Below are 12,151 nucleotides of genomic sequence, written 5' to 3' on the forward strand. Positions count from 1 at the left end.
ATTTCTTTAAGTGAGTTATTAAAGTCCTTCTTGATGTCCTCTACCATCATCATGAGATATGCCTTTAAATCCGGGTCTAGCTTTTCGGGTGTGTTGAGGTACCCAGGAGTGGCTGAGGCGGGAGTGCTGAGTTCTGATGATGGTGAGTGGTCTTGGTTTCTGTTAGTAAGATTCTTATGTCTGCCTCTCGCCATCTGGTAATCTCTGGAGTCAGTTGTTAGACTTGTCTCTGGTTAGAGCTTCTTCCTTTCGTGATTGTTAGCCTCTGTCAGCAGACCTGGGAGAGTAGGTCTCTCCTGAGTTTCAGTGGTTAGAGCACTCTCTGCAGGCAAGCTCTCCTCATGCAGAGAAGGCGCACAGATATCTGTTGATCGGATTTGCCTCCTGGCAGAAGATGAAGGCCCAAAACAGGGCCTGTGCTTCTGTAGTCCACACTCTCACCTGTGCAGATTAGTCTTGGTAGGATCCAGGAAGGAAGATGGCTCCTGGGGATGCTCCAGCAAAGCCCTCCTTGCAGAGTGTACACCTCTCCTCTGGCAGGGAAGGTGCCCGGATGTCTGGATCCTGTGCAGACTAGTTTTGGCAGGATCCGGGAACCAAGATGTCTCTGGCAGATGCTCTGGCACCGGCCTCCCGGGCTGGGCGGACACCTCTCCTCTGGCAGAGAAGGTGCCCGGATGTCTGGAGCCTGAATCGGGGCCTGCTTTAGAAGCTCTGTGGCTCCCGCCTGTCCCAGAAGCTGTTAGCTTCTGTAGTCCACACTCTCACCTGTGCAGACTAGTCTTGGCAGGATCTGGGAACCAAGATGTCTCCAGTAGATGTTCCGGCAACTGCTTCCCGGGCCAGGAGGACGCCTCTCCAAAGTCCTAACTTCTTATATTGAAGCAGAGACAAAACCACTTTTTATATAATGTAAGGCTATTAGCCATTCCTAGAGGCAAAAGTTTACAATGATTACAAGCTCACTAGAAGCAAACCCTTTACAATTATCGGGATGCAAAGAAAAAAAAAAACAACCTTCGAAATCCATAAAAATTCTATATGGAGTAGGCAGACAAGATTGTAATGCCTCTACAATGTCCACAGCCTCATTGACCTTTCATAAATCTTAAATTTGAACTTTATTTTGAAGAATACCTGGAAAGATCTGTAACAATGATGTTTTGACTTAATTCCCCAGAGGTGAGGTGAGGCAAGGCAAGACAAGGGCATGGTTTGTAATACAAAAGCTTTGCATTAACTCAAATGTAAATATTTCTTAATCTGAGCTTATTGCCTGAGGCCTGGACCAAAGACTACCCCTCCTGCAGTAAGCACAGATTCCAGGAGAGTGATTCTACTGTCTGTCTATGCCTCTAATTTTTGGACCACCTTTCCTAAAATGATATATACTTAAAACATTCCTTATAACCTTGGTGCTGTGAATGCATTGCTTGTACTGTAGTCCCCTGCAAGGCAGCAGCTATAGCTGGACTCTGTATGAGGGTCCAATTTCTGCACAAAGACAAATATATCCAGATAAGTCTGTCTTTGCTTTGTATGGCTGGATGGCCACCGAGTGCTGCATTAGTGTTCTCTTAAGACAACTGTGTAACAAAAGGAACCCCTGCTTAAGGGTCTCTGAAAATTCTACTAGCTCTTTTTAGTAGCCTATTCACAAACTCCTTGAAACAGTTCACCAGGAGCCTGTTTGATAACAAATAAATTTCCATTGAGATCTCCTTTCCAGTCCTGGGGTTTTAAAATTTGGTTCTACCACTGTATCCGATAAAGTTTGTGTAAAAGGGGCAGTGGACCCATACTGACCACAGCTGTTTTTAACTTTTATTATTCTTGCAGTCATCCTAATTACAAAATATGGATGAGTTAAGAATCTTGAGCTTTCAATCAAACTGCAAACTGCAGCCAATAGAACACTGTCAATTTAACCATAATTTTAAAATTTCTTTTGCAATATTAGAGCATTTGGCTGCCAATTCTAATATATGAATGCATGAGAGTGCAAGTTTTAATGCTTCATTAAGGAGACATTGTTTTAAATCTTATCCCTTATAAGTCTAGTTTCTAGGATAAGAATTATATAAAATATTATCCCAATTTAGAAGTATCTTTAAAGGCCTGGTTTCCTGGGCTGGTTTATGCCATGTGTTGTTGTTTAAAATGACTCCAACCCTGAGTTACCATTTTAATGCTAACTTTCTGTTACCAACGTTAGAATTTTTTAAACCATACCAAATAACTTATATGCCAATACTCTATGACCAAAACATGCAGAACATATTTATACCTTTAAGATCAGTCGGAAACGAAATACAAGAATCTTATGTTTTGACCAATCCAAGAATGTTTACCTTTTCTAGCTGTAATTTCAAGAGAAAAAGCAGTTTGTCATTTGCTGAACCCAATAATCACAACTGCAGAGATTTTTCTAGGAAAGAACAACTATCAACTTATTTGCCTTAGAACTTGAGAAACTGCTGACCCTTCTTAAAAGCAGCTTTTCAGCAGGGCCTCTCCTGCTGTGCTTGACTCCTGGCTAAGGGTGCAGGGCAACTTAAATCAGCCTTGCTGTACAAACTGAGACTGAATCAAGAGACGGACAGCCAGCAGTTAAAGTTTTAACCATTTTTTCTTTTCAACATGAAATGTAGAACAACAGTCATTCAGACATGGAAACATAAACAGACACAAATTGACACGTGGACATATTGGTGCACCAAAGACAGACAATCCAGAGATGGAAAAGAACTTGATGTGACCAGAACTAAGGATGTCTTCTGTAGGGGCCAGAGAGAAAGCGGGACATCTCCCAATTTCTGTCTGTCCCTGAGAGAGCTCTGAAATCCATTTTCCTTCTCTCTTTCTGTCTCTCTCTCTCATGTCATTTGTATATCTAGCATCTTTGTATTGTAGTTTTTTGTTTTTTACTCTTTTCACTTCACTTTATTTTATTTTAAGCCCTATTCCTCTTGCCTGATTCAGTTCTTGACTATGGACAATTGTCTATATAGAATTCCCCATCCCAATGTGTTGTCACCCCCAGCTGATATCAGTCTAGCCTGTATCTTTTTTGCACCCTTATACTCAACAGCCTTCAAAAGATGAAATTTATATCACTAACATTAATGCTGTATGTTGTTTACCACTGTGCGGGATACATAACTTCTACCATTTTCTGTGGAGCTCCACCAAAGATAGCGTCCCTCAGTTGGTCTTTCCATGTCCATTCCTCTCGTTCAGGTGCCACCTGTAGCTGCCCAGCAGCCATGGAGAACTGGGTATACCTGGAAGGAGAGCTGGGGGGTGGAAGAGGATGGGTGGACAAGAGAAATAACTAACGAGCCAAGACAAAGTTCTGAAATCAAGGATCAAATTTTAATTTTTCAGCTCTGCTTTTACATAGGCAAAACCGAGAAACCCATCCCTTTGTTTCAGCTGGATCGAGCTGCAAAGTAAGCTCTTCAGCAGCCCAGCATTCTCAGTTCTCTGGTCTCAGGTCTCTGGCAGGAAGATGTAAATGTAGTGAGGCCAGATGCCTGGCTCCAGTGTCAGATTTGTTTAGCCAACTCAAGGCTGCTGGAAGGGCATAAGAAAGTAGCCTAGCTGAGCTCAGTACTAGAGAATCTCTCAGGGTCTGGTAGCCCTCATGAGTGTAGAGGTCATAGGCCACAGGACCAAAAGACTTCTGGGGACTCTTCCAGGACCTATAGGAGTTGTGGTGTTTGTGATAACAGTGCCAAGCTAGTGGATACTTTGTGGTAGGAAGGAAAGTTCCAGGTTGCCTGCTGGGGCCAGGTGCTGGCTCTGGCAAGCCTACCCTAGAGGAAGCCTCCGGAGCTGCTCCTGACAAAGTTTTCATCTCACCCTGCTCCATCTAACACATTTGTAGACAAGGTTAAAGTTTTGAAAACTCATTTCCCTCACCTAAAAAGGTTCTGTTTTGGTTGAATACTTTGTCTTGGAGGACTGACTAGGGAGCATTGTCCATATATGTGTGGACAATGTATATATTTATACAATCTCAGTATGAACATGGTAAGATGTCAAGGCTGATGCACCCTGTAGGGACTAGAGCCACCATATGCCCTGTATAGGACTCCCACATCATCCTCCAGGCCTGGGCAGAGGGAGATGGGGCTGGGTCATTAGGAACTGGCATTCTTTTGAGCAAGCCCCAAGGTGTATCCAAGACACACATTTGCAGGGGTTTTCAAGGCGTCTGGAGGCTTCAAACAGGCTGTTGGCAGGACCTAGGCTTGGGTGGGTGCTGAACTCTGTACACTTTAAAGTAGGTTCATTCTTTTCTGCGTGCATGCGTATAGAGGCCAAAGGTTGGCTGTCTTCCTCGGTTGTCCTCACCTTATATTTGGATGTTCTGTCAGTGGCCTGAAGCTTGCTGATTCAGGTAAGTTGGCTGGCCAGTGAGCCCCCAGGAATCCTTCTGCCTCTGTGTCCTCTGGCCTGGGATTACAGGAATACGTCACTTTCATGTGGGTTGCAGGAATCCAACTCAGATCTTCATACTGACCAAACCATCTCCCTAGAACAAAGTTAGTCTCATAGGACTTCATATTAAAAGCCAGGAGGATGGGGTAGAAACAGCAGAATCCTGTATACCAGCCACCTTAGGGCTTGTATTACAGGTGTCGAACTTCCTATATGGTGCACAGCATCCCGCACGCTGAATTCAATCACCACTGCTGTTTTGTTATTCTGTCTGGTCTGGTGGTCTGTGATCATCAGTCTTTGTTATTCTTATAATTTAATTCTTTTAAAATCGAGTCCCTCTGTATCACTGTGTCTCTGTCTGTGCATGTCTGTCTCTGACTCTGTCTGTCTCTGTCTCTCTGTCTCTCTTCCTCAGTTTGGGGGGAGGGACATGCCCATGTCATGTCATGGTTGTAGAGGTTAGAGGACAACTTTGGGGAGTTGGTTCTCTCCTACTATTTGGTTCCTGGAGGTGAAACTCCAGGCTTGGTGTAAATCACCTTTACTCTCCGAGCCATCTCTCTGGCCTTGAGACCTTGCTTGTTATTTTCTGAGGCAATAAAATTGAAAATTGGCCAACAAATAACTGTGTTTATTAGCTTCTGTGATGGTTTGTACATGTTTGGCCCAGGGAGTGGCACTATTATGGGGTGTGGCCTTGTTGGAGTAGGTGTGTCACTGTGGGCATAGGACTTAAGACCCTCCCTCTAGCTGCCTGCAAGTCGGTCTTTCACTAGCAGCCTTCAGATGAAGATGTAGAACTCTCAGCTTCTGCACCATGCCTGCCTGGATGCTGCCATGTTCCTGCTTTGATGAAAATGAACTGAACCTCTGAACCTGTAAGCCAGCCCCAATTAAATGTTGTCTTTTATAAGACTTGTCTTGGTCCTGGTGCATGTTCACAGCAGTAAAACTCTAAGACAGCTTCTAAATGTCCCAAGTGAAAGGATGTGACTTTCAGGTTAGGCTAAGGTTAGGCTTAGGGGCTAGCCAAGTTTTGATCGCTGAGGAAAACTTCTGGAAGGAAATTGAAAGTGCTGCCCCACTGAGCACAGGAGTGACAAGAAAGCGAAGCAACCACGTTGCCAACTGTGGAGTCACGTTGGAGAGCTTTCCTCCAGGCATTGCCTGACCTGTCAGGCGACGAAGCTGAAGAAGCTGAGAGAGTAGTCGGAAGTGACACTCAGTGGCATGCCTTCGGTGTAAACCATCTTTCATTGGATGAGGACTCTCCTGGGCACATCCATAGCTGAAGAGAAGCTAATGCCTGGCTTAAGAGAAAGAGCAGCAGACACTTGTCTGGGACCACCATGTTCCTTAGCAACCCTGTGCTCTGCCAGTGGGACAGCAAAGCCTAGAGGGCACACCCATCCCCGCTTACCATGTGACTAATGTGGCTACTGCTCAGACAAAAGCATATTCCTTCACAATGTTACTGTGGCACATTGACGTTTATTACAACAATTGTACCCATCTGTTTTTTAGGTGCCTGCTGGGGATTTGAACTCTCATCCTCAGGCTTTCAGTGTAAACTGTTTTATCCACTGAACTATCTCCTCAGTCCAGGCTTGACTTTTTACATGGGCTCTGGAAACCAAACTTGGATCTTCATACTTTTGTGGAAAGTGCCTTACTGATGAGCCGTCTCCTTAGCCCCTGGAAGGAAGCTTCTTGCGACAGAATCTACCCCTGTGACAACCGAGGAGTCGGGGTATCATGGAAACTTAGTTGAGAAGTGGCAACGGAGCTGGAGAGGATTACTTCAGTGTGGAAAGAAATGTTCTCAAACAACGCTATGAACTGCAGGGGATGTTCATGAAGGGAAGAGTGGGCAGGTGTGGCACATTCCACTGTCATTAGGGTAAAAAAAAGTCACCTTGACCACCCCAGCCTTCCACAGCCACCACTCTGATTAGTCAGGAGTCAGCAACAGCTATCAGCATTGAAGCCTGACTGCCAGAGGCAAGCACAACTCAACAGGGCCAGATGGTTCTTGGCATTTTTTTTTTTTAGCAATAAGGATATATATATATATATATGTGTGTGTGTGATATATATATATATATATATATATATATATATATATATATATCTCACAAAGGTGCCACTACATAATACTGTATAATGAATGCTACTATACATTTAATAGATACTAATGAGTGGTGTCTGACTCTACAGGCCTGCAAACCCAGCTGAGGGGATGAGACAGGGAGATTACCAAGTTCAAGGCCTTTCTACGCTACAGAGTCAATTCAAGACTATAGGAGGCCACTGGAAAAAAACCTCTTATTTCAAAATAAAAAGTGTCAGAAGATGGTTCCCACACTCACTGTCAGGTCCTGATGTAGTTTGTTACCCAAGGACAGAGTGTCAAAGGCAGGGGAGCTGTGCATACATACAATGCATGTTTGGTCTGTATGAGGCTTGGTGGTGACAGATTCCAGCATAAAGCAGGCATTCATTATATTTTTTTTCTTTCAATAAAAGTTTATTAAAAACAGAGGGGGTGGCTTGAGAGAGATGGTTCAGCCATTAAGAGCACTGACTGCTCCCCAGAGGATTCAGGTTCGACTCCCAGTACACACCAAAGGGTCCCCAACTGTCTGTAACTCAAGTTCTAGAGGCTATGAATCCCCTCCTTGGGTACTACATGCGTGTGGTGTACAGGCATGCATGCGGGTACAAGACTCATACACATAAACCAACAATCACAAAGAAGAAAGGAAAGGAGGCTGACTCTTGCTCCCAGAACACAAGAGCTTTGCTGGCATGCTGGTGCTAGAGTGCCCGCCTGTCACTGCAGATGTGTTAGGACATCCTGAATACCACAGGACAGAAGCTCCTGCTGTCTCGGCAGCCTTGACAGCATCTTGACTACATCTTTCCTGGAGTTGAAAGAGTAAGATGGCAGCCCCTCCTCTACTCTCTATATCCCACCCGTGTTGATAACACTGGCTACCCACACAAGTGCCTGCCCTCACTGATGTGTCCCAAGTTCTCTTAGCTTAACCCTGGCAGCTTGATGTTGAAGTTCTGTTGTGGCTGGGACTGTCACTAGTGGGCAAGGAGAGGTGTGGGTCTCATCCATGGTATCAGGTGTATGTTCCCTATGGCCTCTGTAACTGTGCCCTTTGTGCCCATATGCTTTTCTGTTAGCATGAAGGCAAGGCTCAGGGGCTCATTTGTCTTGGGGGAAAGGCTTCACTGGAGTATGAGCACAGATGTACTAGTTTGGTGCCCCATGAATGCCTGCAGTGGTTCAAGTTGTGTGGGCATCTCTGCCCTCCACCTTTGGTCAGCAGGCCACTTCCATTTCTAGATTACATCTTTCCTTGCTTGTCTTCATGGTTAGCATGACCTTGCACCTCTCCATGTTCCTTCTTCAGTGGCCCTGCCCACTGTGGGCAGCACCATTCCTTAGGACAGTTGTACTGGGATGTATGTGAAAGCTAGATAATAAGTATGAGGCCATGAACAAGGTAGCAAGCAGTGTTCCTCTGTGGGGCTCGCTGACTGTGGGGCCTATGAGCTGAAATAAACCCTTTTTTCCCTGAGTTGCTTTTGGCTATGTTTTTTTTTCTTTTAAATCACAGCAACAGAATGAAACTAGAACAGTGCCAGACTCCTTCCAGACATTCTCCCTTTCTCAGGTCTCAACCATCTGCTGTCCAATTTATCTCAATGAGCCCTGGACCCACCACTCCTCAGATGGTTGGACAGACGAGGACCCACATGTCCACTGCTACAGACTAGGGCCAGTGCAGTGCTCCTAATTTGGCTTTTCTTTTCAATTTTTTAATTTATATGTGTAAGTATTTATCTGTGCAGTGCCTGCTAGGATCCTAAGCCATCTGGTTGACTCCACAAGTCTTTTTCCCAACTTGACCACCAGAGGGCGCTCGGCCTCCACGCAGGAAAGAATGTTGTGCTTGGGTCTTTTCTACCTAGCTACCAGGCAGAGCTGGACCATAGGGAATTTACAGCTGCTAGAAAATGACAGGGGTTTGGGGAGTTCACCAAGGCAGGACACCCCCTCACTCATGCCTCATGTTTATGCGACAGATGGGAGTCATAAAATAGAGAGGATATGGATAGGCGTGTGAGTACCAGACTCAGGGCCAATCTGGCAGCTACCTTTTTCACTTCTGGCCAAAAGCGAGCTGGAGTTGCCCACCATCCCCCCCCAGAGCTGCCTTTGGGGTGCCTATCTCTGCAGGTGTTGATGGTGCTATTAGGGCTAATAGCAGCTGACCACAGATTTTGACCTAGTAGATTTGGAGGTTCCTAGAAGTCACAGATGGAGGAAACCTGGGGTTGACTTCCACATACACATGTACACACATATACCATGAACACAAAACCAAACACACACAGAATCATAACACACACACACACACACACACACACACACACACACACACACACACACAATTGGCTTGCAGGGCACGAGACAGAGACTGGACTTTCAGGGGCCCACTACCGTCAGAAATGGGACTATCTTTCACTAGAATTCACAGGGCTTCACAGGGCTGAATGCAATGTCCTCCTGCCCAAGAGCCAGAGAGGGCCTCAGAGGATATTTGGTGCATAGCAGGGACAGTCCTGTGTGTATGTATGTGGATGCCAAGGTAAACGCTAGGCTTCCTTCTCCGTTCTCCATGTGTGCCTTACGAACCTCTGACTCTATATGTTCCGGGGATGTGAACTGCTCAGGAGATTGCTTTCATGTTTCTGGGTCCTAGTCCCCTGCCTAGCTGTTCTTTTTTTGCCCTCCTTGCCAGAGATAGGTGGCCTAGGACAGCTGTCACCTGGAGTCCCAGGGATTGGGAATACAGGGAATCAACATGGGTCTGGGCGTTGACACTCCTCTCAAGGATCTGGGTTAGCATGTAGGCTGTGAGGATCTAAAAACCAGCTCTTGTACTGTGTTAAGAGCCCCTGGAAGGATTTTCCCAGCTGGAATGAGGCTGAATCAGGGGAGAGGAACACTTCTCTGCAGGAGCTGGATGCAGGTCCTCACCTTGCACACAAGACTGCACTGAGAAATCAATTGTGGTTGGGGGCAGCTTTTCTTTGATTTTTGTTGTATTATCATTTCTTTGACTACAGATTTCTCAGTCTGCTCAGGTTAAACTAGCTTCTTGTCTGGAGACATGGCTCTGCTGCTAAACTCTGAACTGGACCATGGTGGTGAACTTCATGCCAGAGCCAGGCCTCCTTCCAGGCCTCAGCACTTTTAATGTGGTAAAATGTGTATTGGTAGTGAATTTTCTGCTTGAGAGTCAAACTCTAGGAGAAAGAACTATTTCTCTCCCAATCCCAGATTCCTATTTTGGGGTGAAGGTGGGGGCTCTGGGCAGGCCTGTTCTCTCTGACCAGGTACATCTTTGATTGACATTCAGCTTTGCAGTTTGCCCACCAAGGTGGCTTCCCATTGCCATGCACACAAACCCTGTGAGGCCTTCTCTGGCTCGTAGGGAGGGGGGCATTGTGTACAAGCCCTGTGGATTCTAGTGAAAGATCCTCTACTGATGAGAGCAGGCCCCGCAGCTCCAGCCCCCAAGTCATTTTTTTTTTGTTTTTAAATAATTGATTAATCTATCATTTTGGGTATGTATGTGTTGCAGGAAATATTAAAAACGAAACAGCACGTTCCCACACTTGAGCTGCCAACTCTGCCCTGATGGCCTGGCTGGCTGTGCACTGGCAGCTAATGGCCAACTTGTTTTATTTCCTGGAGACTCTCTGGCCTGAAGCTCCCGAATGTCTCTACAAAGCTCGCTAAGCATGTCTCCCCATGCCTCAAAATCTCCATGGTCTTTGTGGTGCACCTCAGGCAAACTCACACATTTTGGCGCCATACCTTTCTCTCTTGAACCCAGATGAGCCCCCGTGTGAGGGAAAACGCAACACCAACTTAGTTCAGAAACAACGGTAACTCAATCTCTGGGTGCAGCAACTAAAACCTAATCTCGTGAGCCCTATTAAATCTGATTTCTCTGGTGGTGAATCCTTGCGGATCCACCATGATACTGGGAAACTCTAGCAGCTACATCTTATACTTGTGCTGTCCCTGTCCAAAAGGCTTAACTCTCTCCTGCTTCCTCTCTTCCTCCATCCAACCCAGAAGTCCCACCTACTTGCCCAGTGTTTGGGTCCTTTATTCATTAGTTGGATTGGTTCACCAGAAGCCAATGAGTGCATGACTCATTCCTGATTCCAGACATCCTCTATGATAGTTTCTGTGTTCACGGTGTGTGGGTGAACACGTGGAGCTCAAGGTCAATGTCAGATGTCCTTTATCTGTTCTCCTTATTCTTGAAGACTGAGTCTCCTGCTGAACCTGGAGCACACTGATCTGGCCATGTTAGTTGGCCAGAAAGCCCTGGATTCTCCTGTCTTCATTTCCCCAGTGTTGGGATCACAGAAAAGTGCTGCTCCATCAGGCCTTTTATGTGGGTACAGGGATCAAGCTTGGCTCCTCAAATTTGTGTCATAAGCACTTTGCTGACCAGACCCACATCCCCAGCCATGGTTGGGAATCCTACAAAGACTAGAAACAGCCTTGTCCACAGCAAAGCGCTCTCTCTCTCTCTCTCTCTCTCTCTCTGTGTGTGTGTGTGTGTGTGTGTGTGTGTGGCTCCAGAGGCCTAATGATCTCTGCTGTAACCACTAGGTCTGTCACACAGGTAGGAAGGAAGCCATGGGCAAGATGTTGTGAGTGTGCCTGCTGTGTCCAGTGAAAGTTTACTGATGGCTACTCAGCTCCAAGTTTCATGGAGTTCTCAGGTGCTGTGAATATTATCGTTTAGATTCTTTGTTTCCGACACTTACAGGTACTAAGAACAATGTCAGCTTATAAGTTATGTGTAAATAGGCCTTGGACTAAATTTGTTCTAGGGTCATAGCTTGCTCTCTATCTTTGAACATATACCCAGCAGAGTGCTTGGAAAGTCAAGACCCAAGAAGTGAATTGTGACCTGTTTCTATGAAGTCACATGTGGGCCACATTCCTGGGTACCTGGAGAGAAGGTGCCTGGCTTTCCTGGGTGTTAGGGAGGCCCATAGGCTGAGTATAGCCAGCTTCTTTGTGCCCGCATGAGTCCCTGGCAGGGGCTTTGGTGTTTTCTGGCCAAGCCTTGTAGCCACCAAGCATCCTTTGCATGTGTGCCCAACATATCCCATGGAGTGTGACACTGAAGACATTGAGACCCCACCAGGGGAGGACCTCTCTGCCACCCTGTCAGCTGCTGGGTCACATGTCTTCCTACACAGGAAAAATGATTGCAACCTGACTCAATCCACCCATTGAGAGAGTGACATCCACTCTCTCAATGGCAACTTCCCTTCCCATACACAGCTTACTCTCACGAAGGGACGTGAAGAAGGTTCTCGACAGCACAAGGTAGGAATTTTGTCACATAACCAACAGTTAAGGAAGTCTCTGTGATTTCTTAACTTATGCAACCCATATAGCACAAAGATACCAGTTTTGAGAACATTATGATGCAGTTGTTGGGTTTTTTTTTTTTTTACAAGAACAGATAAGAACTTGGGTACGAGAAGATGGCAGTAAGTACCATAAAATATTTTGCACAATTTCTTTTTTTTTTTTTTTTTTTTTCTTTTATGTCCCACTGGGTCTTTTATTGTTTAATGAAGA

Source organism: Mus caroli, chromosome 5, assembly GCF_900094665.2.
Source record: "Mus caroli chromosome 5, CAROLI_EIJ_v1.1, whole genome shotgun sequence".
Taxonomy (NCBI): domain Eukaryota; kingdom Metazoa; phylum Chordata; class Mammalia; order Rodentia; family Muridae; genus Mus; species Mus caroli.